Raw genomic sequence first — 27,252 nt, 5'->3', positions numbered from 1 at the left:
ACATTAATTCTTTTTTAAATGTTTGGTAGAATTCACCAGTGAAGCCATCTGGTCCTGGGCTTTTCACTGTTGGGAGGTTTTTGATAACTGATTCAATCAGTTTTGTTTTGTTTTCTTAAGCACTTTGAAAAAGCCTAGAGAAATAGAGCCTGAGGATATACAAATGTGTATCAGGGAGAAATCCCTATAGGAACATTAAATAGGTGTTTTGGAGTTAAGCATTAGTGTATGTTCAGAAGAATGGCGATGGGTAATTCTAGCATTGTCCTCTGACCTCTTCCACCACACACACACACACACACACACACACACACACACACACACACACACACACACACACACACACACCTGCTACCTTTTTTAACATAGTAAGTGAAACCTTGTGCTGACATTTCAAGGCTGTCTCTTCCAGTTTATCCTCCACACACCTAAGTGCCTAGTACAAGGCTCCTGCTATTCTCTATTCCTAGATCACCCACTGACTCCATGTGATAAAGCAGGACGTACATACCTAGGAAAGCCCTTGGCTCTAGAGAAGTCTGTACCCATCCTAGATGGGAACATTCATTTGTACTTCCTTTAGAGCAGATATGAGAAAATGCCTCACCCTGTCTGGGAGGGGCCTTCATGGTTTTCTTCAAAGAGGTGGGGAAGAAAGCATGTGACCTGAAGTAGGTGCAAGTGACCTGAAAATCCAGGAAGTGCTCCTTGCTCCCCAGCATTATTGTAGAAGTGAAAGGGAAGCACAGTGAGATTAAGCCACTTGCTCGAGGCCACACAGCAAGAGGGTAGTCCTTTTGACTTCAAACTCTGTTTCGGTTTTTCCATTATGCCATTTTCAAACCACAGAGAAATAAGTGATGTGGGCCTGAGCCCCTAATCTGCCTATGTATGAAGAAGAACATTATCTCTCAAGCGTGTTGAATACCTAGTGTCCTTTTTAAGCATGCACCCTTCATGTGCAAATGTCACATTACTGATCATGGGCATGTAGATCATGGGCACTTGAGGCATTGTCTAATGGTGATAACATGGCTACATAAAGTTGTCTATGATTGTTCGCTAAGTCTCTAGAGTGGTCACAGATCCTGGCTGAAGATCAGCCAGCTAGAGGGAGGGGTCATGATACACAGAAGGGCTCCTCAGCTGGGAGTTCAGGGCCTCATCCGGGAGTTAAAACATCCCTCCTTGTCCCTAGTTAAATGTTTTTCAGTGTAGGTTTTGGAAGTCAGTGTAAACTGTGGGCAATACCAGGGAATAACTGCATCTAGCATACCACTACATCAAAGGAATGTCACAGAAAGGCCTAGGGGCTCCAACTTGAATGGGAAATGGGAAGAGATGAGAGATTTAGCCAGCTTCTCAGGAGGCAGTCGGCACAGGTCTGGATTTAGATTGCCTGGGCTACAACTGTGCCTCTGCCACTGCTTTAGATAAGTTGCCTGGGAATCAGACTCTGATACAGGGAGATGATTGCACTGTTGAAACAACATCTGTGGGAGAGTGAAGGAGTGGGGTAAGGCAGAAGGAGTTGAATAGATACGGTGCTGGCACAGCAAATGATCCCACAGATTGCTCTGGAGTCAGAATGGCCCATTGAAATCACTCCATGAAGCAGGGGTGCAAGCCTTTACGTCCCTGTACTGATCAGTCATTTGACACAGCAGTTCCTGGAGAGGAGCATACCTTGGGGTAGGTGTTCTCTTCTTTCCCTACTGAGGAAAATTCCCAAGAAGGTCTCAACTGACAGCTGTCAGTTGTCAACCCTTCCTACAGCTGGGGAAGGAGTACCTAACCCCGAAGGGGAAATCTTGGTGATGGACACAGTGTCCTCTATCATCCACGACTTGTGCCACTCAGATCCTATTGTTCCATATAAATTGTGGGAATAGCACCTTTAGGATTCTGTTATTTTACTAGGGAAACGCAGAAAGTATAGTGTGATAAAGTATAGTGCCTGCTTCTGCAGCTGAACTTGAAGCCACGACTGAAATTCATCATGTCTCTTCCCTACTATCTATTCTGAATTCTTTGCACCCTCAGTGAGCACTTCTGTTGGTATCAGGAACTCATTTGGTGACATAATTAATACCTTCATCAGATCGGAGGGCTCTGAGCCCTTAGTCACCCTGCTTTCCTTAAGCCATGGCCACTGCTCTTGTATATATTTATTATCAAAATTAGCAAGTGACACTCTAGTGGATGATATGATGGCAGACATATTCTTCCCTAACCATTGTGTGTAACAGCTATGCTACCTTATGTCAATGACCAGAATCAGGTAATCCTCCCCATGCCCTTTCCTGTGGATCTCTTGGCATGAGGAGACCAAAATAACATGTAACAACTATGACTTGAAGTTTATTAAAACCTTTTTCTTTGTCCCATGGTGAAAGCATTTCCCTCTGGGAGCTAGGATCTGCAAACCTGCAAAGCCCAGAGTTGTGAGGCTGAGAAGCATCTATTCCCCAGAAGTGTCACCTAGAATGATGGTGAGCGGCACCACTGCAGTGTCACTTCTTGGCTCCTAGACTGATATGTTTACCTACTGGGGAAAAGAACTATAAAATGGTTGTTGATTTTGTCTGTATTCTGCATCTTTGACAGTGGTGCTTTATCTCCAAGTAGACACCTTTAAGAGCATTGCAGATGCTTGTGGGTAGTACGGTATGTAGTGGGGCCAAGGGATCCCACTGTCACGGGCAACTGCCACATCTTCTTTGCTATAAAGTGGGATCGTTGCCCTGACGTGATCTTATGCGGGGTCCTGTACCAGCAAAGAAAATGCTTTGTATCCCAGAGATCATGATGCTGGTTGAGCCCCGAAGAGCAGGAAAGGCAAATCCATAACCAGCTTATATGTTTATTCTAGTCAGGATGAATCCTTGTGCTTGCTTTCTAGGGTGAGAAATGTCCAATAGTAATCAACTTGTCATCAAGTGGCTGGTTGATCATGCTCTCTGTTGTTGGAGGTGTAGACTTTTGGCATTCACAGTAGCTGAGTCAGCTTATGCTACTGGGCCCATGCCTATTCTCCATTTCTACTACTGTGTCTACCTTGTTTGTAAGTCCATTGTGCGAGCACAGGAGTGCCCAATTACAGATACATTGCTATTAACTGGCCAAGTTATTCTGTCTACTTGGTTGTTTGTTGTCTCTTTCGCAATAGATGCCCTCTGGTGAGTGTTGGCATTAACATGTGATAGCAGGAATTTTACACTTCATGTCTGCTCTCATAGGTCCATCCACAGTCCTCTTACTTGAATTCATTGTCACCAACCTTTCAGTCCTTCTTCTTCAAAATCCTAAGCAACTAGCCAAGCTATTTGTCACTGCCCACGAGTCTGTATTTATTCCTCTGCCAGGCCACTTCTGTCTCCATACAAAGAGGAGAGGGCACACTGGACAAAGCTTTGCCCACTGGGAGTATTTCACTTCACTGTTACCCTTTAACATCACTGCTGGGTGTGGCTGCAACTTGGCTTTCCTGCTCCTCTGTCAGGAGGTATAAGTGACTTCCTCCCTGAAGCCATAGGGGTGAGCTAAAGGAGAGAAATCCATTTAACAGTGGTGGTTGGTACGGTGTCTCAGTGGCCTGCATACTCAGCTTACTTGTGCCCTCTCCCAGATGTATTACTTCTATGTTATGACTTGGTGGTTTTGATAGATCTCAGCTCATGATGGATAATTATGGACACATGTTTACTTGAAGCCCTACTTGTCAGGATCTCTGTAGCTATTAAGTCCTAGTTACACAGCAGGAGATATTTTTCAAATGTGTAATTTTCTACTGTACATGACATGCCCTTGCTCCAGAGCACTACCAGTGCTCCACAACCTTATATTGTGATTCTCCTTAAAATTGGAGCCTTCAAAAAATTGCATATGACATATATTCCCACCATAGGTATTTCTAATGCCATTGGACCTGCAGGATTTACCAGTTGTCTTAGATCGATATCTCAGAAATAGACTTTGAGACGAAGACTTGGGTGCAAGAAGTTTATTAGGGAGTGCCCATAGGGTGTGAAGGCTCTAGGACTGAGGAGAAGGAAGTGTTGGACTGTATGTGTTCGTAACAGAGGCCTCAGTCAATCCCACTGGGAGCTGTGGAGCTGGGACAGATCTACACAGATGCATCTTTTAGGGTAAGGAGACCAGAATTTCATAGGCTGTCGCCAACAAGGCATTGGTAGTAGGCTGCCCCCAAGGAGAGGACATGACTTTGGGCTTGGTGGTTTCTCTGCTGAAGATAATGCTCAGAGAGAAACTCAGCTGTGAGCAGTCAGTCACAAATGCTCTCAAAAGCTGGGGGAACGACGATCTTATTCCTGAAGGTATTCAGTACAGACTGTCCTTGTCTTTGTGTCTTTTTTCCTTAGCTATAAATTGAAGAAAGCAGGACCAACCTCACCAGGTTTTTAAAAAGATTAGGTCATTTTATTCATGTAAAGTGCCCACTAGTGTATAGTAAGCATTCAGGAAAATGTCAGGTTCCAACAAAATATGCTAGTGTTTTAATAATAATACTAACCACGAGGTACCTGAGTTATAAAGGCATAGGCTTGAAGAGGGACTGGGCATTCCCTGTTGCATTGAGTAATCCTCATTAAGTTGTCTTACATAATTCAACTTGTTACCTAAGAGAATCCCTAAAGGAACAGAAGTGACATTAGTGAGGACCAACTCCAGAAGTTTCCTTTAAGAAACGTCTTTCTACCATCTTGCCATATTAGTTGGGAGGCATTTACAGAAGTGTATAGACATATATGACAGTCTGGCACCACCATCTTACGGACAATTTGCAAGCCATAGGTTATAAGTAAGGATGGCTGTCCGGGTTCTAGGAGGAGTAAGAAGGTTGAGGGAAAATAGATGAACTGACTCAAACAAGAGATTAGGGTGGGGAGTTCTGGGCAACCCCAGTGGACATTGAGAGGAGCAGTGGGAAAATACTTATTGATGATTGTATACGAATGGAAGCAGAATAAAGATAGTTCTGTTGTCAGGTAGGCTCGTTCGTGAATCCCAAGTCAGATCTTAGACGTAGGAGTTATCCTAACTGGCACAAGCTTATAAAGCAACTGCTTCGCATGAATTGTTAAAGGAACATAATAATCCTGCCTAACTCATTGCCTTGTTGTGAGAACTAAATAAGACACAGTATTTAAAGTGCTCAGCACAATACACGGTACAAGGTGAATATAAATATTTATTGGTTATTAGAATTATTAGGAAGCATTTATCAAGGGTAAGACAATCAACTTGGGCAAGCAGTGGTAGTGATAATGGTAATAAGTAATAGAGCATATAATCGAGGACTACCTAACCTAATATTTGTCCTCAGGGAACTTATCTCCGATATTTTATAGTGCTTAAAACAGACTCTCAACTCATCTTGATAAAAGTTCACAGTCAAGCTCTGTACTTGGAACCTAGGAAAAAGGGAACTGGTACATTTTTCAGATGTAGAAATTTGTTTCAGTGGTTTGCTTTTTAACCAATTCTTTCTAGCACCTATACTCCCTCTCTTGTTTGTCTCCTCCTTTAGGAAAGTGTTAAAACCCTTTTCTTTTCATGACAGGCAGTGAAAAGGGCACTGTGTTTCTGCCGGACCCCACTAAGATTTGTTGACATTGAGCTGAAATTGGATAATCCATTCATTATTTATAGACCTGTTCACATAATGAAAGATGTTTCTTTTCCTTTCTTTAAATGAGCCACACAATAAAAATGTTTAATTAATGGCATGTGCAAGGCGTAAGCAAAGATTTACTTGTTTTATGGGTTCAGCAAATTCTTTCAGCCGCTTCCTCCCAGATGCTGACAAGCTGGTTGGTTTATATTCATTAGCTCTTCTAAAAACCAGCCAAGTATTAAGATTAATTTTAAAGTAGCTCAGATAATCTCTGAGGTAGGGGATGATGTCTTTATCACCTCACCCACATCACTAGACCCTTTACAGAGCATCTCCAGGTCCTCAAAGGAGGTGTTAGATGAACCAGCCCCAGCTTGCTGGCATATAGAGAGTAATTCTCCATTACATAGAAACTACTTATTGTTAACTACTTATAGACACATCAAAAATGTGTGTTTTAAAAATCTTCCAGTGTCTTCTTACTTTTTAAAAAAATTCCTTTAGTCTTGTTTGAAAGCAAGACCCATCATTAATTTTAGATAGCTGTTCACATAATTAATATTTTATATTTACCAAGTGATTCTCATTGTCTCAAAAAGTAGAGACCTACACATCTGTAGATAAGCAATCTAAAGTCAGTTGCTTATCAAAACAGTATTCCGGAAAGCTTTGTATTGCAGAAGGAAATAGGATGAAACCATCAGGGAGACAGGGTCCTGGAGATAATCATTTGTTTAAAGGTAGGGCTTCAGATAAGAAATGAAATCTCCTGCCATAGCTCACTTTTGGCTCTTTCTTACTGAACTTAGGTTGGGATGTTCTCATAACTTCTTTGTGCACTGACATTCTTTGAAACCTATACCTTCTCAGCTCAACATTTTACCAACCAAGTTATTAACTTCATTGATTAAATGGTATATCTAATATACTTGAAAGCCAGACAGATAATTTTTTTAACATTTCCCTCTTCCATACAATAATAGATATAATTTGAGTAATAATCATGAAATGAAAAGATTAGCCAGAAATAATAATAGCTGGGAGTAGAGAGGAAAATGCAAACTGAATATTTCTTTTATGGAAATTCATATATATAATCATGGCAGTTAACAAACAAAAATAATTAAAAGTAGTGAAATATTAAAAAAGGAATATAGTAATAATTAATTTTAAGTACACTACTTTATGTTTTCAGAAAAAGGAGTAAAATGTGTACCTACATATTGGATATGGTAATAAATAATAATGTTACAGTTTCTGTTTTTACACCTACCTTCTGCAAATTAGTAAATGATCTCATCAGAATTGATCCTTTCACATATTCTTGCTCAGTAGACTAGTTGAAGAACACATTGTATTAATTTTAATTTCCAAAGCTTCTTTCACATGAAGCAATATACATACAAATAATTAAGAAAAGTTTTAAACTCCAGGATAAGTTTGTCAAAGTCATACAGATTTCTTTACATAATAAATTCCAGAAATCACCATAATTTCATGTCATTTTTTTCAAATGGATTCTGTGAGCTTTCAAATGTTTCTTCAGCAGAAAAAATTTAAACACAAATGAAAAATTCCAAGCGGTCAAATAGAATAACATAATTAGAGTAACTCATGTTCTGTATCTTGGTCTTTGTAATCCCTGGGTTATAACGTTTAATCTACTTTTTAAATGCAGGAGTATATGGTGACATAGAACCTACAGATGATCTGTGCCTGAAACAGGCTTAAACAACTGTGAACATTAAAAAGGCAGAAGTAATATGTGGGGGTGAGTATGACTACCTTCCATGCAGAACACAATGTTTATTAAAGAATATATAGTAAACACATAATAATTTGGATCTTCTACATGTATTTAAAAGTACAGCAAAAATTGGCGGAATTGTTTAGAACTTAGATCAACATAATATTTTTCTGGGAGTATTTTATTTTATTATTTTAAACTTTATTGGAGTATAATTGCTTCACATTTTTGTGTTAGTTTCTGCTGCATAACAAAGTAAATCAGCTGTACGTATGCATATAACCCCATATCCCTTCCCTCTTGCATCTCACTCCCACCCTCCCTATCCCACCCCTCTTTGGTCAAAAAGCAACGAGCTGATCTCCCTGTGCTATGCGGCTGCTTCCCACTAGCTATCTATTTTACATTTGGTAGTGTATATCTGTGAATGCCACTCTCTTACTTCATCCCAGCTTACCCTTCCCCCCACCACCATGTCCTCAAGTCGGTGGTCTATGACTGTGTCTTTATTCCTGTCCTGCCCCTAGGTTCTTCAGAACCTTTTTTTTTTTTTGATTCCGTATACATGTGTTAGCATACAGTATTTGTTATTCCCTTTCTGACTTACTTCACTCTGTGTGACAGACTCTAGGTCCATCCACCTCACTACAAGTAACTCAATTTCATTTCTTTTCATGGCTGAGTAATATTCCATTGTATATATGTGCCACACCTTCTTTATCCATTCATCTGTCAGTGGACACTTAGGTTGCTTCCATGTCCTGGCTATTGTAAATAGTGCTGCAATGAACAGTGTGGTACATGACTCTTTTTGAATTATCGTTTTCTCTGGGTGTATGCCCAGTAGAGGGATTGCTGGGTCGTATGGTAGTTCTATTTTTAGTTTTATAAGGAACCTCCATACTGTTCTCCATAACGGCTGTATCAATTTACATTCCCACCAACACGACAAGAAGGTTCACTTTTCTCCACACCTCCTCCAGCATTTACTGTTTGTAGATTTTTTGATGATGGCCATTCTGACTACTGTGAGATGATACATCAGTGTAGTTTTGATTTGCATTTCTCTAATGATTAGTGATGTTGAGCATTCTTTCATATGTTTGTTGCCCATCTGTATATCTTCTCTGGAGAAATGTCTATTTAGGTCTTCTGCCCATTTTCAGATAGGGTTGTTTGTTTTTTTGATATTGAGCTGCATGAACTGCTTGCATATTTTAGAGATTAACCCTTTGTCAGTTGCTTCATTTGCAAATATTTTCTCACATTCTGGGCTTGTCTTTTCATCTTGTTAATGGTTTCCTTTGCTGTGCAAAGGCTTCTAAGTTTCATTAGGTCCCATATGTTTATTTTTGTTTTTATTTCCATTTCTCTAGGTGGTGGGTCAAAAAGGATCTTGCTGTGATTTATGTCATAGAGTGTTCTGCCTATGTTTCCTCTAAGAGTTTTATAGTGCCTGGCCTTACATATAGGTCTTTAATCCATTTTGAGTTTACTTTTGTGTATGGTGTTAGGGAGTGTTCTAATTTCATTCTTTTACATGTAGCTGTGCAGTTTTCCCAGCACCACTTATTGAAGTGGTTGTCTTTCCTCCATTGTATATTCTTTCCTCCCTTATCAAAGATAAGGTGACCATAAGTGTGTGGGTTTATCTCTGGGCTTTCTATCCTGTTCCATTGATCTATATTTCTGTTTTTGTGCTAGTATCATACCGTCTTGATTACTGAAGCTTTGTAGTATAGTCCGAAGTCAGGGAGCCTGATGCCTCTAGCTCCGTTTTTCATTCTCAAGATTGCTTTGGCTATTCGGGGTCTTTTGTGTTTCCATACAAATTGTGAAATTTTTTGTTCTAGTTCTGTGAAAAATGCCATTGGTAGTTTGATAGGGATTGCACTGAATCTGTAGATTGCTTTGGGTAGTAGAGTCATTTTCACAAGGTTGATTCTTCCAATCCAAGAACATGGTACATCTCTCCATCTGTTTCTGTCATCTTTAATTTCTTTCATCAGTCTTATAATTTTCTGCATATAGGTCTTTTGTCTCCTTAGGTAGGTTTATTCCTAGGTATTTTATTCTTTTTGTTGCTGTGGTAAACAGGAGTGTTTCCTTAATTTCTCTTTCAGATTTTTCATCATTAGTGTATAGAAATGCAAGAGATTTCTGTGCATTAATTTTGTATCCTGATACTCTACCAAATTCATTGATTAGCTCTCATAGTTTTCTGGTAGCATCTTTAGGGTTCTCTATGTATAGTATCATGTCATCTGCAAAGAGTGACAGTTTTACTTCTTCTTTTCTGTTTGGATTCCTTTTATTTCTTTGGTGTCTCTGACTGCTGTGGCTGAAACTTCCAAAACTATGTTGAATAATAGTAGTGAGAGTGGGCAACCTTGTCTTATTCCTGATCTTAGTGGAAATGGTTTCAGTTTTTCACCGTTGAGAACAATGTTGACTGTGGGTTTGTCATATATGGCCTTTATTATGTTGAGGTAGGTTCCCTCTATGCCTACTTTCTGGAGAGTTTTTATCATAAACAGATGTTGAATTTTGTTGAAAGTTTTTTCTGCATCTATTGAGATTATCATACGGTTTTTCTCCTTCTGTTTGTTAATATGGTGTATCACACTGATTGATTTACATATATTGAAGAATCCTTGCATTGCTGGGAAAACCCCCACTTGATCATGGTATATGTTCCTTTTAATGTGGTGCTGGTTTCTTTTTGCTAGTATTTTGTTGAGCATTTTTGCATCTGTGTTCATCAGTGATATGGGTCTCTAGTTTTCCTTATTTGTGACATCTTTGTCTGGTTTTGGTATCAGGCGATGGTGGCCTCGTAGAATGAGTTTGGGAGTGTTCCTCCTTCTGCTATATTTTGGAAGAGTTTGAGAAGGATAGGTGTTAGCTCTTTTTTAAATGTTTGATAGAATCTGCCTTTGAAGCCATCTGGTCCTGAACTTTTGTTTGTTGCAAGATTTTTAATCACAGTTTCAAGGTCAGTGCTTGTGATTGGTCTGTTTATATTTTCTATTTCTTCCTAGTTCAGTCTCGGCAGGTTGTGCTTTTCTAAGAATTTGTCCATTTCTTCCAGGTTGTCCATTTTATTGGCCTATAGTTGCTTGTAGTAATCTCTCATGATCCTTTGTATTTCTGCAGTGTCAGTTGTTACTTCTCCTTTTTCATTTCTAATTGTATTGATTTGAGTCCTCTCCCTTTTTTTCTTGATGAGACTACCTAATGGTTTATCAATTTTGTTTATCTTCTCAAAGAACCAGCTTTTAGTTTTATTGATCTTTGCTATCGTTTCCTTCATTTCTTTTTCATTGATGTCTGATCTAATCTTTATGATTTCTTTCCCTCTGCTAACTTTTTTTTGTTCTTCTTTCTCTAATTGCTTTAGGTGTAAGGTTAGGTTGTCTATTTGACATGTTTCTTGTTTCTTGAGGTAGGATTGTATTGTTATACACTTTCCTCTTAGAGCTGCTTTTGCGGCATCCCATAGGTTTTGGGTCATCTTGTTTTCATTGTCATTTGTTTCTAGGTAATTTTTCATTTACTCTTTGATTTCCTCAGTGATCTCTTGGTTATTTAGTAGTGTATTTTTTAGCCTTCATGTGTTTATAGTTTTTACAGATTTTTTCCTGTAATTGATATCTAGTCTCGTAGTGTTGTGGTCAGAAAAGATACTTGATACGACTTCAGTTTTCTTAAATTTACCAAGGTTTGCTTTGTGACACAACAAGATGTGATCTGTCCTGGAGACTGTTCCATGAGCACTTGAGAAGAAAGTGTATTCTGTTGTTTTTGGATGGAATGTCCTATAAATATCAATTAAGTCCATCTTGTTTAATGTATCATTTAAAGCTTGTGTTTCCTTATTTATTTTCATTTTGGTTGATCTGTCCATTGGTGAAAGTGAGGTGTTAAAGTCTCCTACGATTATTGTGCTACTGTCAATTACCCCTTTTTTGGCTAATAGCATTTGCCTTATGTATTGAGGTGCTCCTGTGTTGGGTGCATAAATATTTACAATTGTTATATCTTCTTCTTGGATTGATCCCTTGGTCATTATGTAGTGTCCTTCTTTGTCTCTTGTAATAGTCTTTGTTTTAAAGTCTATTTTGTCTGATATGAGAATTGCTACTCCAGCTTTCTCTTGATTTCCATTTTCATGGAATATCTTTTTCCATCCCCTCACTTTCAGTCTGTATGTATCCCTAGGTCTGAGGTGGGTCTCTTGTAGACAGCATATATACAGGTCTTGTTTTTGTATCCATTCAGCCAGTTTATGTCTTTTGCTTGGAGCATTTAATCCATTTACATTTAAGGTAATTATCAATATGTATGTTCCTATTACCATTTTTTAATCGTTTTGGGTTTGTTATTGTAGGTCTTTTCCTTCTCTTGTGTTTCCTGCCCAGAGTAGTTAGTTCCTTTAGCATTTGTTGTAAAGCTGTTGTTGGTGCTGAATTCTCTTACCTTTTGCTAGTCTGTAAGGGTTTTAATTTCTCTTTGAATCTGAATGAGATCTTTGCTGGGCAGAGTAATCTTGGTTGTAGGTTTTTCCCTTTCATCACTTTAAATGTGTCCTGCCACCACCTTCTGGCTTGCAGAGTTTCTGCTGAAAGAGCAGCTGTTAACCTTATGGGGATTCCCTTGTATATTATTTGTTGCTTTTCCCTTGATACTTTTAATATTTTTTCTTTGTATTTAATTTTTTATAGTTTGTTTAATATGTGTCTTGGAGTGTTTCTCTTTGTATTTATGCTGGTTGGAACTCTCTGTGCTTCCTGAATTTTATTGACTATTTCCTTTCCCATAGTAGGGAAGTTTTCAAGTATAATCTCTTCAAATATTTTCTCAGTCCCTTTCTTTTTCTCTTCTTCTTCTGGGATCGCTATAATTCGAATGCTGGTGCATTTAATGTTGTCTCAGAAGTCTCTGAGACTGTCTTCAATTCTTTCATTCTATTTTCTTTATTCTTGTCTGCAATATTTATTTCCACTATTTTATCTTCCAGGTCACTTATCCGTTCTTCTGCCTCAGTTATTCTGCTATCGATTCCTTCTAGATGATTTTTAATTTCATTTATTGTGGTGTTCATCATTTTTTTTTTTTTGCTCTTTATTTTTTCTAGGTCCTTGTTAAACGTTTCTTTTATTTTCTCCATTCTTTTTCCAAGATTTTGGATCATCTTTACTATCATTACTGTGAATTCTTTTCCAGGTAGACTGCCTATTTCCTCTTCATTTGTTTTGTCTGGTGAGTTTTCACCTTGCTTCTTCATCTGCTGCATATGTCTGTCTTCTCATTTTGCTTAAATTACTGTGTTTGGGGTCTCCTTTTCACAGGCTGCAGGTTCATCGTTCCTGTTGTTTTTGGTTTCTGCCCCCAGTGGCTAAGTTTGGTTCAGTGGGTTGTGTAGGTTTCTTGGTGGAGGGGACTTGTGCCTGTGTTCTGGTGGATGAGGCTGGATCTTGTCTTTCTGCTGGGCAGGACCATGTCCAGTGGTGTGTTTTGGGGTGTCTGTGAACTTATTATGATTTTAGGCAGCCTCTCTGCTATCGGGTGGGGTTGTGATCCTGTCTTGCTAGTTTTTTGGCATCGGGCGTCCAGCACTGGAGCTTGCTGGTCATTGAGTATAGCTGGGTCATTGCGTTGAAATGGAGATATCTGGGAGAGCTCTCGCCGATTGATATTATGTGGGGCTGGGAGGTCTCTGGTGGCCCAATGTCCTGAGCTCAGCTCTTCCACCTCAAAGGCTCAGTCCTGGCACCTGGCCGGAGCACCAAAACCCTGTCAGCCACATGGCTGAACCACTGCAGAAACATTCTGTAAATGAAGCTTGCTAATCTCCTAAGCCCATTTAGAAATACCTTTGAGAAGAATCACTGAGCCCCTCCAATCTGGTTTTCCTTTCTCCTCTGGGAGTATTTTATCACTGACATTTATTAGAATTATTGGTTCAGAGTCATAGTAAGAAGTAGACTGAGAGATCCCACTACTCACCTATTAGAATGACCAAAATCTAGAAACTGACACCAGCAAATGTTGGTAAGGTTGTGGGCAACAGGAACTCTGTTTCATTGCTGTGGGAAAGCAAAATGGTACACTTTTGGAAGACAATGTGGCAGTTTCTTACAAAACTGAACATATTCTTACAATCATTATGATCCAGAAATCATACTCCTTAGTGTTTACTCAAAGGAGTTGAAAACGTATGTCCACACAAAAACTTGCACATAGATTAACAGCAGCTTTAGTCATAATTGCCCAAACTTAGAAGCAACCAAGATGTTCTTCAGTGGGTAAATGGATAAACAAATTGTGAGACATACAGACAATGGAATATTATTCAGTGCTCAAAAGAAGTGAGCTATCAAGTCATGAAAAGACATGGTGGAAACTTACATTTCTATTATTAAGTGAAAGAAGCCAACCTGAAAAGGATACATACTGTATGATTCTAATTATATGACATGCTAGAAAATTAAAAACTATGGAGACAGTAAAAAGGTCAGTGCTTGACAAGTATTAAGGGGCAGGTGAAGGACTGAATAAGCAGAGTGCACACAATTTTTAGGGCAGTGGAAATATTCTGTATGATATCATAATGATGGATACGTGTCATTATATCTTTGTCCAAACCCATAGAATGTACAACAGCAAAAGTGAACTGAAATATAAACTCTGGATGATTATGATGTATCATATCAATGTAGGTTCATCAGTTATAAGAGTTATACCTCTCTGGTGGAGGATGCTCATAATGGGGGAACCTGTGAGTGTGTGTTGGGGGGCTGGCAGGAAGTATAATGAGAAATCTCTATTACTCCCCTTTAATTCAGCTGTAAACCTAAAACTGCTCTAAAACATTAAGTTTTAATTAAAAAAAGTTAGAACTGACATTATTTGGTTTTCTTACTGTTTTAAAATTCTTCAAAGACAACATCCTCCACTCCCAATTTTGCCTGCAGTAGGATAGACCACTCCCACTACTGCCCTTGGTACCCAGCCACTGTTCTGCTTCTTTCTGGGGCTTCATCTCCCGCCATCTCAGAACAATTCCCTGTAAACTTAATGATCTTGTATCACAAATACACCAGGTCTGATATGATCTACTCTAAGCCATTCTCTACATTTTCTGATAAATTTGTCAAACCAAGTAACCATGAAGGAGGATTGTGGGCAATTTTAATTTTTTTTAAAGAAAATGAAAGGAAAAATTACACCTGAAAGTGATGGAAAGTGGATGAGACTCAACAATAAATCGGAGAGACTGAACTGCCCCAGCTAATTCTGTCAGAAAAGGGTAAACAACTGCGGAGGCTTGATTCAGACTATTACCTTTAATACATTAAGATAAAGAGACAGAAGAAGGAAAATGACTAAGTAATACATGTGAATTTCACACTTCACACTTTGTCACTTAGCATAGCTTCTGCCTTGCTCCTATCATCCTGCACTGATACAACATCTGAACAATAGAGAGAGACAGGAATGATGGGCTCCTTTTTTGGAGAAATTAATTCAATGCGACATAAATAAGTATACTCTTCTAAAAGAGAGATTCAAAAGCAAATGCATAGAAAAAAACTTCAGCTAGGAGGGGCAACAAAGAGGCAAACACTGGATGAGGGAAAAGAGCATTTGAGTCCCTGAACCATGAATTTACTACTTGCATCTATTCACTCCTTTTATCAAAACAAATTAATAATTTATTAATGTCACATATTTTCCAGGTGATGAAAAAATACAAGTGTAAACTAATCTCTATGAACCATGCTGTGACCCACTGCTGAATTCAAACTGTCACATTTACACTAAATACCACATCTCAGTGTTGTGTACCTCTAGCTGTTTAATTAGGACACAGTCCAGTTTTCCTGAGGAGACTCTGTTTTTCTCTCTCCACATCATTGGGATGGAGTGGCTATGATGGATTGCCTGCGTTATGAAGTCTGTTTTCTTGGAAGATTAGGCAAGGATCATAAATGCTTTTCATGCCATCCAAAGGAGTCTGGCATACTTAGATAATGGGGAACCACTGAAGGATTTTTAACACACAGCAGTGACACAAACAAATTTATTTTGTCTGAGGAATTTAACATTGGTGTAGTAGGTTGAATGGTGAACCCCCATCAAAGACATGTCCACACCAAAACCCTAGAATCTGTGAATGTGAGCTTATTTGGAAAAAAGAGTATTTGCAGATATAATTAAGTTAAGGGTCTTGAGATGCGTTTATCCTGGATTATCTGGGTGGGGGAATAAATCCAATGACAGGCGTCTTTATAAGAGCCAGAAAGAGGATAACACACAAATACAAGAGAAGTCAACATGAAGACTTCCCAGAAGGGTGTTGCTATAAGCCAAGAGGCCAGAAACCACAAGAAACTAGAGGAGGTAAAGAAAGGCTTTTCCCCTAGAGTCCCAGAGGGAGTGTAACACTGACAGCACCTGGGCTTCTGACTTCTGGCCTCCAGAACTGTGAGAGAATAAATTTATCTTGTTTTAAGCCACCAGCTTGTGATAACTTGGCAGCCACAGGAAACAAATGCAACTGGTGACAACATTAAGACTGTGTTTGCTATAGGAGTAGGACCTGGGCTGGCATATAATGGAAGAAACCACTACTATAGAAAATATCTAGAAGAATATAAACCAAAATGTTAACTTTGGATGGTGGATTATGTAACTTTTATTTTCCTCTTTATTTTTATTTATGTTTCCTGTTTTTATAGAACTATATGCATATACTACTGTATTATGATAAATAAGAAATAAGCCAAATGAAATAATAAGGACTTGAGCAAAGGCAGTAGAAGAGAGCATTGAAAAGAGGAAATATTCCCTATTTATCTCTCTCTCTATCATCTGATAAATATTTTCTGAGCGCTCACTATATGCTGTTTTAGGCATTGTAGACAGCAGTGAATGTAACAAAGAAAAAAAATAAAGCTCTGTCTTATGGAGAAAACCATAGTTTTGAACAGAGGCGTAGGTAACTTCATTTTAAAAGGATTGTTCTGGATGCTGTGTGTAGCCACTGGTATGAATAAAGTGAAACCAGGTAGAAGAGTTTGGAGGCTATTCCTATCATCCAGGTGAAATGATAATGGTTTATGCTAGGGTATGACCAGGAAGCCTAGGGTTTCTTCTGGTAACTGACACGAACAGAGCCAAAGGGAATAATAATATTATCTTGATGCTTTCAAGGCATACAGTCATGGTGAGGCTATAATTTTGGAGCTTTAGATCTGAAGGAGGGCCCTAGATCTGAAGCTCAGCTCTTCACTGGCATATGTGGAAGCTTGTTGGCTAGGGGTGGTAAAGCCAGTTTTATTCTGAGTATTTGAGGTTGTCTCTTGGATCCTATTGATGAAGTACTCAGTGGAACTCAAAATGAAGTGATCAGAATGCAGCTGGAACAGGGAGGAGGCCCTCACTGATAGGTTATCTCTCTAAATCTGGCTCAACCACACAACTCTATTTCTGCGGGTTATGCCCCAGGCATACGCCTTGCAAAAACTGTTCACATTGGACGGCACCTCTATTCACACAAGACTATTTTGTAATAAATTAGGTAGTGAAGAGAAATAATTTCCAGTGTTTAGTTCTAAAGTTTTGGACTATCCCCAGTTGCTCCCTAACAAAATGAATGCGTGAGAATCACTGATGATGATTTTGTGGTTGATTATCAGGAAATACTTAGGAAACAACTTTAATTACTGGACATTGTCTAGCCAGCTGACAGTGCTGGTCACTGAGTCAGCTAATGAAACTCATTTGCCCTCTTTTCTCAAAAATAACAATGTAATTGAGAAATAGATTGGTTCCATACAACCTTTTTCTTGCAGAAACCTTTTTAATTATCCCAAAAAAGATTTGCCATTGACTTAAGTTTAATCCAATTCCTAAAATAGCACAAGAAAATTAAAACCCTATGTAGAATGTTAGAAAGTGAGACTGATCTTTTTTTTTTTTTTAAATTGAGGACTGGAAACAGAATAAACTGATCAAACAGCTCGTATAAATGAATGCCTCAAGCAGTAGAGACAGAAGTTATGGGCGTACAGTGAGCTGAGGACATTTGAGTAGCCCATGCCAGAAGGGTAGATTAGGTAAATATCACAATACTCTCAGCTTCTAGAAACCACCACCTTGCTTTATGAATAAGTCTATTTGCCTATGCAAACATCCCCACCCCCGTGTATTTTAAAATTATTTCAAATGCCATTAACCATTGGAAGGTTTTTTTTCAAATCCCAGCTCTCTTGAGCACACAGTTACAAAGTGTGTTGGAGTGATTACTTGCATCTTCTATCACTGTCTCTTCAGGACTCCAGATCATTCCAGATTGTCAAGGGGACTCATCCTCTAATATCTGTATTTAGGATTATTCATTTTAGATCTCATGAACAAGCAACTGAATTGAAGTTTTGTTTCTGAGAAAAGAAAGTCTTGTGGCTTGCCTTTCAAAGAAAGAAATAGAGAAGCTATCCTGAAAAGGAGGATGAAAGAAATAAAGAGATTCTGCATCCGCAGGAAGGAAGGCTAGCATGAAGAAACGCGTTATGTGCATAAATACAGCCCAGGTACCTGGGTTAAGGAACTAGATTAGAGTGTAACAGGCTGTAGTCTGAAGAGGTTGGCTACGGGATTAGGATGCCTGTGTGAATCAAAGTCCAGGGTCATGGGGATTAACTTTAAGGAGGAGGGTATACAACCTTCTGTTTCTGAATCTTGGGCCTAACTGGCTCTCCCACTAATTGTGAAGTCAACAGGAATCTCCATTGTTAATTTCATTGAGACCATCACACATGGTTCTAGTCTCATTGAACCTCTTGGCGAGGCAGAGTGATTCTTTTAGTGGAGGATTATTGTAAGAGGGAAGCATAATATGACTTTCTCAACATTCCTCAGATAATACCTTCTGTACCTCTGTATGTGCTGATGGCATTCTCCTACACTTTGTAATCTAATAGGCAGCATAGCCTCTTACTTAAGAGTAGAGGCTTACGTGTTCTACTGAATTTTGCATCAAACAAAGGATCTAGTACACTGCTTTGCACATAGTAGGGACTCAGGTTGTATCTGTAAAACTGAAAGAGGAAAGGAGGGCAAGGACAGGGAAATAAAACCATACTACAACAAAGACTGCACAGTGAAAAGTATCTCTTTCCAAATTACTTGAGTACCACAGATAGATGGAACACCTGCATTCTATTTGTCCTTCAACCCTCAGCTCAGAAATCGCTCTTTAATATGTGCTCCATTTCTATTTATGATAGCTTGATAATCAAGCTATGATTGCATGTGCTAACATCAGTTCCTCCATGAAAGATGTGTGATCCATTCCAATCATCCTAATTCCTTATGCAGATGTTCCTAAACTATTCGGTTCTTCTTAATTACACAGTATCAAAGGGCTACACCTGTGAGGGGAAGCAATCCACAAGTCTGTAGAGTTTAAAGAGAACTACCTTTCCCTGGGGTCTTCTCCCCAAGTGTGAGGGAATGTAACTGATTATTTTAACAAGGGGAATTTATTCCCCCTCAAATTATGACCTGGTTATATCAGATAAATTCAAAGCTTCTGGGCAAGCACCTTAAGGCCATATCTTTTATCCTCTCACAAGTTTTTGGCTGCTTTGCTTTCAAACTGTAAGCTGGCAGACTTCATCCTTTAAAAGCTTAATAACCTGAAAACCCACTGGACACCAGGAATACCTGTAGTTCTCAGCCACAGAGAATGGATGGAATAAAAATCTAATGCATTTGACCTTCTCACCTCCTGCTCATAGCCCATGCCTTCCATTACGCCCCCTTCAAATCTCACTGAAGCCAGAAGTACAGAGGACTTTGCTGACACACGTCAGCTACTGTTCATCTCACGGGTACTTGGGCCTTCCAAGTCAGAGGTCCTCAAAGAGTAGTCGCCATACCTATACTAGCAGCAACAGCAGCACCCGGAAATTTGTTAGATATGAAATTACTGGGCTCCTGAATCAGAAACGCTAGGGATGGAATACACCACTCTGTGGCTTAACAAGCCCTCCAGGTGATTCTGATGTTGCTAAAGTTTGAGAACTGCTCTGGGAAATCGAACCAATAGCATTTGGCTGTAAGCCATTGGGTAATTTATAAAACCAAGGAGCAGTTGTTACCCTTGGTCTCGGGAGTTGTGGGAGTTGGTGAGCTCGTTTCAAAGGAACCATACTCAACTTTGCAGGCGCTTGGATAGCTGGCTGTGTGCGTTTGGAAATATACAGTATTCTCTTTCCATGTGGCCCAAGAAAGACGAAGAAAATCAGAATTCTAAATGTGAGTTGATAAAACCTGGGGCTCTCCAAGGAGGGACTGAAGTTACTTTATCTTTTTAGATTTGACTATCCATACGCAGCGTTTATTTTCTTCCTTTCATTTCATCACATAGATTTTGCTTTCGAGTGTTTCTCTCATCAGGGGTGATTCAAAACAAAGATTTATGAAGTCTTACTGTAAGGTATATGACAAAAGAAAATATCTTATTAAAAAAAGCGGGGGGAACGCTGGGCCTAACTTGAAGACAAACAAGAAGTTACCTACTGTATGCAAATATATCTCAGGGAAAGTTTCTTTTGAATTCAACCTCCTGAACAAGAATGAACATCTTCACTTGGCACCCTTTCTCTGCTGCAGAAGCTGCACAATGCTGGCAAAGTTACCTTCCTAAAATGTAGGATATTTACTCAGAAAACGGGGCAGCCATTTTCGGTTTCTTTTAATCCAAGCGTTTAAGCTCATTAGAGGAGCTCATTCTCTAAAGAAAAGCTCCAGAGAATCTGTTTGAAATTCCCTTAACGGTGTATGTTTTATTTTAACAAACTTAAGTTTTCATACAACCACGTTTACATAAAGTAGGATTCAACTGAGTTAACATTTAACAGGAAAGAAGCACAGCAGATGGACACATGATGGGGGGTTTATAGAAACGTTTTCTGGGAGTCTACAGTTTGGGAAGGCAGACCTCAATCCTGTACGCAAACACAAGTGAAATTAAAGTCCAAGTTAGCTTAGCGTTATATTAGAAGTAGAGGATTTGGGTTCTAATCCTTTGAGAATCTCTCTATAGGGAGAGAGAGAGAGAGAGAGAGAGAGAGAGAGTGAGTTTATTTATATAATTTGACCTAAAATGCATACTTTCTTCTCTGAGATTTTTTTTCTTCACTGATAAATTAGACATATGATCTAATGCCAAGTTCAGTGTCTTATTAGTACGATCTAACAACACAAACTGCTTGAACACTGTGCCAGTATTCTGTCGATGTAAAGAATTACTAGAACTGGAGGAAACGCACAGGTGTATCCTTAGATCACTGATACTTCATATTCTCCTTTGTGACCCATTACAGCACACCTCCCCCAACCCATATCATCCCACCCCTCTGCTTGCTCAGTTCCACCCCTGCCTCTATCAGGTTGAACTAGTTTTAAGGAGAGGAGACACAATTGTCAGAGGCTGAAAGGGTGGGTATGGGATTTGGGACTCCTTTACCATGAGCACATACCCAACAAAAAATATTTTTTATTTAAAAAAAGTTTTGAGGTATAATTGACATAGGACATTATATTAGCTTCAGGTATACAACATAATGATTCAATACTTGTGTGTGTATATATAAATATATGTATATATATTGAGAAATGATCACTACAACAAGGCTAGTTAATGTCAGTCACGATACATGCTTACATATTATTTGTCTTCTGATGAGAACTTTTTAAAATCTATTTTCTTAGTAACTTTTAAATATGCTATACAGTATTATTAACTACAGTCACCATGTTGTACATTACATCCCCATGACTTATTTATGTTAGAACTGGAAGTTTGTACCTTTTGACCCCCTTTACACATTTGTTCCCCCAACCTCCGGCAACAACACTGATCTGTTCTCTGTGTCTATAAGTTCATTTTTTTGTTGTTTTTTGGCGGGTTGTTTTTGTTTTTGGATCCTAAATATAAGTGACATCTTATTGTATTTGTCTTCCTCTGTCTGACTTACTTCACTTAGCATAATGCCCTAAAGGGGCATCCATGCTGTTGTAAATAGCAAGATTTTCTTCTTTTATGGCTGAATAATATTCCTGTGTGTGAATGTGTGTGTGTGTGTGTGTGTGTGTGTGTGTGTGACATTCGCCTATCCATTCATTCATTGGTGGACGCAGTTTGTTTTCATATCTTGGCTATTCTAAATAATGTTGCAATGAACATGGGATGCAGATATCTCTTCAACGTGGCATTTTCATGCCCTTTGGATAAATACTCAGAAGTGGAATTTCTGTATCATATGGATCTACTTTAACTTTTTGAGAAATCTCTGTATTGTTTTCCGTAGTTGCTGCACCAATTTACATTCGCATCAACAGTGCACCAGAGTTCCCTTTCTGTCCTTGCCAACTCTTGTTATTTCTTGTCTTTTTGATGAGTCATTCTGACAGGTGGGAGGTGATATCTCATTGTGGTTTTGATTTGCATTTCTCTGATGAGTAGTGGTGTTGAGTACCTTTTCATATACCTGTTAGCTATCTGTATGTGTCCTTTAAAAAAAAAAGTCTATTCAGATATTCTGCTCATTTTTGAATTAGATTGTTTGTTCTTACTATTAAGTTGTTTGAGTTCTTTATATATTTCAAATATTATCTCCTTATCAGAAATATGGTTTGTAAATATTTTCTCCCATTCTGTAGGTTGCTTTTTGTTTTGTTGATGGTTTCCTTTGTTGTACAGAAGCTTTTTAGTTTGATGTAATCCCACATGTTTATTTTGGCTTTTGTTGCCGTAGCTTTTGGTATCAAATCCAAAAAATCATCATCAAGACTGATGTCAAGTTGCTTATGCTTATGTTTTCTTCTAGGAGTTTTATGGTTTCAGGTTTTTTTTTTTTTTTTTTTTTTTTTCGGTACGCGGGCCTCTCACTGCTGTGGCCTCTCCCGTTGTGGAGCACAGGCTCCGGATGCGCAGGCTCAGCAGCCATGGCTCACGGGCCCAGCCACTCCGCGGCATGTGGGATCCTCCCAGACCGGGACACGAACCTGTGTCCCCTGCATCAGCAGGTGGACTCCCAACCACTGCGCCACCAGGGAAGCCCTGGTTTCAGGTCTTATATTTGATCACTTCATGAATCTGTGTGCATCTTGCTCGGGGCCATGCTAATCTTCTCTGTATCATTCCGGTTTTAGTGTATGTGCTGCTGAAGTGAACTAAGCAAAATTTCTTGTAGCATCTCAGTGTGTATGTGCACTTGTATATGTATGGTAGGGTGGCAGTGGGGATTAGAGTAAATCTGAAATACAACTTAATGTATTGAATGTACTGCTACGTAAAATACACGCTGTTGGAATAAACAGCTGTCAACTAGTAAAATTGCCTAATCTGTGAAGTGCTGAGCTATGTTCACAGCATAAGCAGTGGGCTTCGTGTGCTTTCCCTAAATATCCACTTCCCCCCAAGGGGAGACTCAAATTGGCCTTCTCCTCTACTGGTCAAAGTTGAAGAACATGGGTTTGTAATCTTTCTTAGTTTCCCCTATCTAAATTCAGGGCTGAAGTTCAGAATCATTTTTCCAAAGAGAATGTTTCCTCTAACCATATTCTGTAGCTTCTCTGTACAAGGAAGTGTGGGATATTGTCCCTGAGAACACTGGGGACAGGCTGGCAGTCAAAGCACTCTCTGTGTCGTTGGCCTGTCTGCTTGGCGCTTCAAGGGTCCCAGCCCTTCACTCCTGGGCCAAGCCCATAGAAATAAACGCTTCATAACTTCGTTGTGGAGATCACAGTAAAAATGAGCAACCGACCTTGTTGCCGCAGGATGTCACCCCAGCTATTTCCCATTCGCAATCTGGTTCTGAGCAGACCAAGGAAAACATAGAATGAGACTGTACTCAGGCTCAATTATACATTCAAATTGCCTGTCTTTCAAACCCCCTAAAAACTGTAATGGCTTAATTAAGCTGGTAACTTTATGGCATGCTTCTGCTCACAGCCTAACTCTGAGGCCTTTCTCTTTCACTGTCAGTGATAATTCTGCTTTGCTGGGATGGCTGGCTGCTGGGAAGAGGTGGGGAGCTCCAGGGTGGGAAAAGGAAGAAAATAGATCTTGGGGAAGCTAAATTCCGCTTGTGGCAGGTGGTTTTCAAATCTCCAGTCCTTTGGAGTCCATAAACGAGAGCTCTGGGGAAAGAGTAGGCATTAATTTAGGTTCTAGAAGGAGCAGGGTGAGTTTTCACTTGGTGAAGCTCGCCTTTGGAATCCATCAACTAAAACACTATTTCATAGAAGAGAAAAAGGCAGGTTATGACTTGCATGTTCCCTGAAAGGAAAAGAAGACCGTCCTATTTGAAAGCAGTGTAGCTCCACCCCGTCCTAATCTAAACGGCATCCTTCTTACATTTCATGCCCACATGATGTATAATCTTGGAGCAGCATTTCATGCCATTGAATGGACTTTCCACCTTCATCTGGAGGTGGCTGACCTCTGCTGAGAGGTGGGCTGTTCTTCTGAGTCAGCACCATCTGCTTTCCTGAAAGAGCTTCTTAGGGCTGTAACAGTTTCATTACCAAAACATTCAGGTCTCTTGATGTTATTTGAGAAATCCTTTATTTAGAGGTATTGAAGCATTTGTCCAATGCAGGAATTAACTGAAGGAAATGAATTGCTGATCACCTTTATTTTTTCAAGTGCAGTTAAAGATGTGGTCTAAAGAATCAAGACTATTTTTCTCCTAAGGCCACCTCTATCACTCGCCAGTAATGGAGACTTAAGTTAGCAAGTCTAATAGAATAATAATACTAGTTCCTACCTCATAAGTTTAGTGAGATTTAGTGAAATAGTACATATAAGACACTTAGCACAGTGCCTGGCTCTTAATCACTAAATGTTAGTTTATGATATTATTATTGTTCCTGTTGCTCTGTTGCTCTTACTTTTACCAAGCTCACATTCTATAGGCTTTATACTTACGGCAACACTCAACAATTTTATATCTGATCATAGGTGAGATAAAGAGAGAAGTGGACGTATTTGCCACCCTGACTCCTCAGGGTTACAGGGAGGTGATTGGTGACCCAGTTTCACTAAGTTTTTCTTCTTTGGACTTCCGGTGTCCGTCTTTTTATTTCTCCTTTACCAGTTGCTTGCATTAGCCTTTTGGGAATTGTGCAGAAGAGTTTTTCATTTTTAAGAAGCCACAAGTTCCCTATCTTTAAATCAGAGGTGAAATGCAGCATGCCATGGCAGTAATCTGGACTTTCTGGTTTAAACTCATTTTCTATGAAATCAAAATTTATCCTTTGCTTTTGAAAGCACCAAAAGTGATTAGCTGAGACAGCAGTGAACAGACATGAGGAAGAGGCCCCTGGTGGCTGAACGGAGGCTTCTGCCTCTCAGTTTTTTAATGGCATGCGAAAGGCATTAATCCACACTTTCATTTCCTATTACCCAAATAGAAATGTCTTGAGATAATGTGAATACCTTATGGCATAAGTGACTTTCTAAAGTATCTTATTAGAACTCCTTATCAGAGTAATTTAGGCAGCATTGGGGCTTGACAGCCGGGAACATACTTCTTAAACACTGACCCTTGGGAGCAGCTCACAAAAAGTTAGTCAAATACCAGTGGGGAAACTTCCAAGAGACATGGCAGCTTTAGCCTTTTCTCAAGCGCAGGGCCCCTCTATCATGTCACCTGCAGGTGACTTCCGTGTGTGGCAGCTTCACCCAGAGAGAAAGTCAGATTTCCCAAATGTCTCTCAAGAACCGTTAGGACAAATCACGCTGTCACAAAGGGAAGTTGGGACATTACTGCAGAAAGCAAAGGGTGAAACTCTGTCCTTGAAGGGTGTTTAATATGCTTTTGAGAATGATGCCGTACGTTTTGGATGCACTCTTTTGCAAAAGGAAGTTTATAAACTACCTAGGCTCCTTTGCTGATGTTTAATGTACAAGAGGCTAATGTGGATTTTTATTGGGGAAAATGCAAAACAAAATACCCCCAAAATAATACCCCCAAACCCAAACCCACAGTCAAAAAAATCCCTGCAAAGCGTTTCTGTCTCTTCAGAATGGAAGGTTATGTTTTGTTTGAAGAAAATGGCTTACGTGAGGATGTACCAGCATGGGCTGCGGACTTCGCATTGCTGAATTGCAGTCTCCACCTCCTTTCACTTCCCAAGGTGTTGTGATACGTTAATCCTCACACTGAGCCGCCTCCTACTCTGCTCAGATTTATTTCAAATGAAGAGCCCTTTTCTTCGTTTCCCCAGGAGACTCTGCCAGAAGCCCATAGTGGCCACCATCTACATTGTTTTCCTTTATTTTTCAGTTTCTCCCTATAAGACGGCCTCCTAGTAAACCTGTAATTGCTTTTATGAACCGACACTATGTCCTTTTTTTTTTAACATCTTTATTGGAGTATAATTGCTTTACAAAGGTGTGTTAGTTTCTGCTTTATAACAAAGTGAATCAGTTATACATATACATATGTCCCCATATCTCTTCCCTCTTGCATGTCCCTCCCTCCCACCCTCCCTATCCCACTCTTCTACGTGGTCACAAAGCACCAAGCTGATCTACCTGTGCTATGCGGTTGCTTCCCACTAGCTATCTGTTTTACGGCTGGTAGTGTATATATGTCCATGCCACTCTCTCACTTTGTCCCAGCTTACCCTTACCCCTCCCCGTATCCTCAGGTCCATTCTCTAGTAGGTCTGCATCTTTATTCCCGTCTTGCCCCTACATTCTTCATGACCATTTTTTTTTTTTTTTAGATTCCATATATGTGTGTTAGCATACAGTATTTGTTTTTCTCTTTCTGACTTACTTCACTCTGAATGACGGTCTCTAGGTCCATCCTCCTCACTACAAATAACTCATTTTCATTCCTTTTTAGAGCTGAGTAATATTCCATTGTATATATGTGCTACATTTTCTTTTTTTCTTTTTAATAGATCTTTATTGAAGTATAATTGCTTCACATTACTGTGTTAGTTTCTGTTGTACAACAAAGCGAATCAGCCATATGCACACATATATCCCCATATCCCCTCCCTCTTGAGGCTCCCCCACTACCTTCCCTATCCCACCTCTCTAGGTCATGGCAAAGCACCGAGCTGATCTCCCTGTGCTATGCTGCTGCTTCCCACTAGCTAACTAGTTTACATTGGATAGTGTATATCTGTTGATGCTACTCTCACTTCGCCCCAGCTTCCCGCTCCCCACCCCATGTCCTCAAGTGCATTCTCTATGTCTACGTCTTTATTCCTGCCCTGCCACTAGGTTCATTGGTACCTTTTTTTTTTTTTAGATTCCATATTTATGTGTTAGCATACGGTATTTGTTTTTCTCTTTCTGACTTACTTCACTCTGTATGACAGACTCTAGGTCTATCCACCTCACTACAGATAACTCAATTTCGTTTCTTTTAAAGGCTGAGTAATATTCCATTGTATAAATGTGCCACATCTTTTTTATCTATTCATCCAATGATGGACACTTAGGTTGCTTCCATGTCCTGGCTATTGTAAATAGAGCTGCAATGAACATTTTGGTACATGACTCTTTTTGAATTATGGTTTTCTCAGGGTATATGCCCAGTAGTGGGATTGCTGGGTCATATGGTAGTTCTATTTGTAGTTTTTTAAGGAACCTCCATACTGCTCTCCATAATGGCTGTATCAATTTACATTCCCACCAACGGTGCAAGAATGTTCCCTTTTCTCCACACCCTCTCCAGCATTTATTGTTTCTAGATTTTTTGATGATGACCATTATGACTGGTGTGAGATGATATCTCTTTGTAGTTTTGATTTGCATTTCTCTAAT

At 39.4% G+C, this 27,252-nt stretch overlaps 1 protein-coding gene across 12 annotated transcripts in view; it reads left to right on the top strand.

The window, feature by feature from the left end:
• Positions 1-27,252, top strand: part of LOC307175250 (uncharacterized protein) — a 579,209-nt gene that overhangs the window by 435,084 nt on the left and 116,873 nt on the right. For 9 of the 12 annotated variants that reach the window (XM_079900182.1, XM_079900189.1, XM_079900178.1 and 6 more), the window contains one exon: positions 7,317-7,409. The exons of 2 other annotated variants lie outside the window; for them this stretch is intronic. The gene's annotated coding sequence lies outside the window, so the exon portion shown is untranslated. Of the gene's footprint in view, positions 1-7,316; positions 7,410-19,620; positions 19,713-27,252 lie in introns of all 12 variants that reach the window. One more of the 12 variants, XM_079900186.1, reaches the window with a different exon arrangement.

Source organism: Stenella coeruleoalba, assembly GCF_951394435.1.
Source record: "Stenella coeruleoalba genome assembly, chromosome: 16".
Lineage (NCBI taxonomy): Eukaryota > Metazoa > Chordata > Mammalia > Artiodactyla > Delphinidae > Stenella > Stenella coeruleoalba.
Note: the sequence above shows the minus strand (reverse complement) of the source record. Positions and strands in the feature narration are given on the sequence as shown.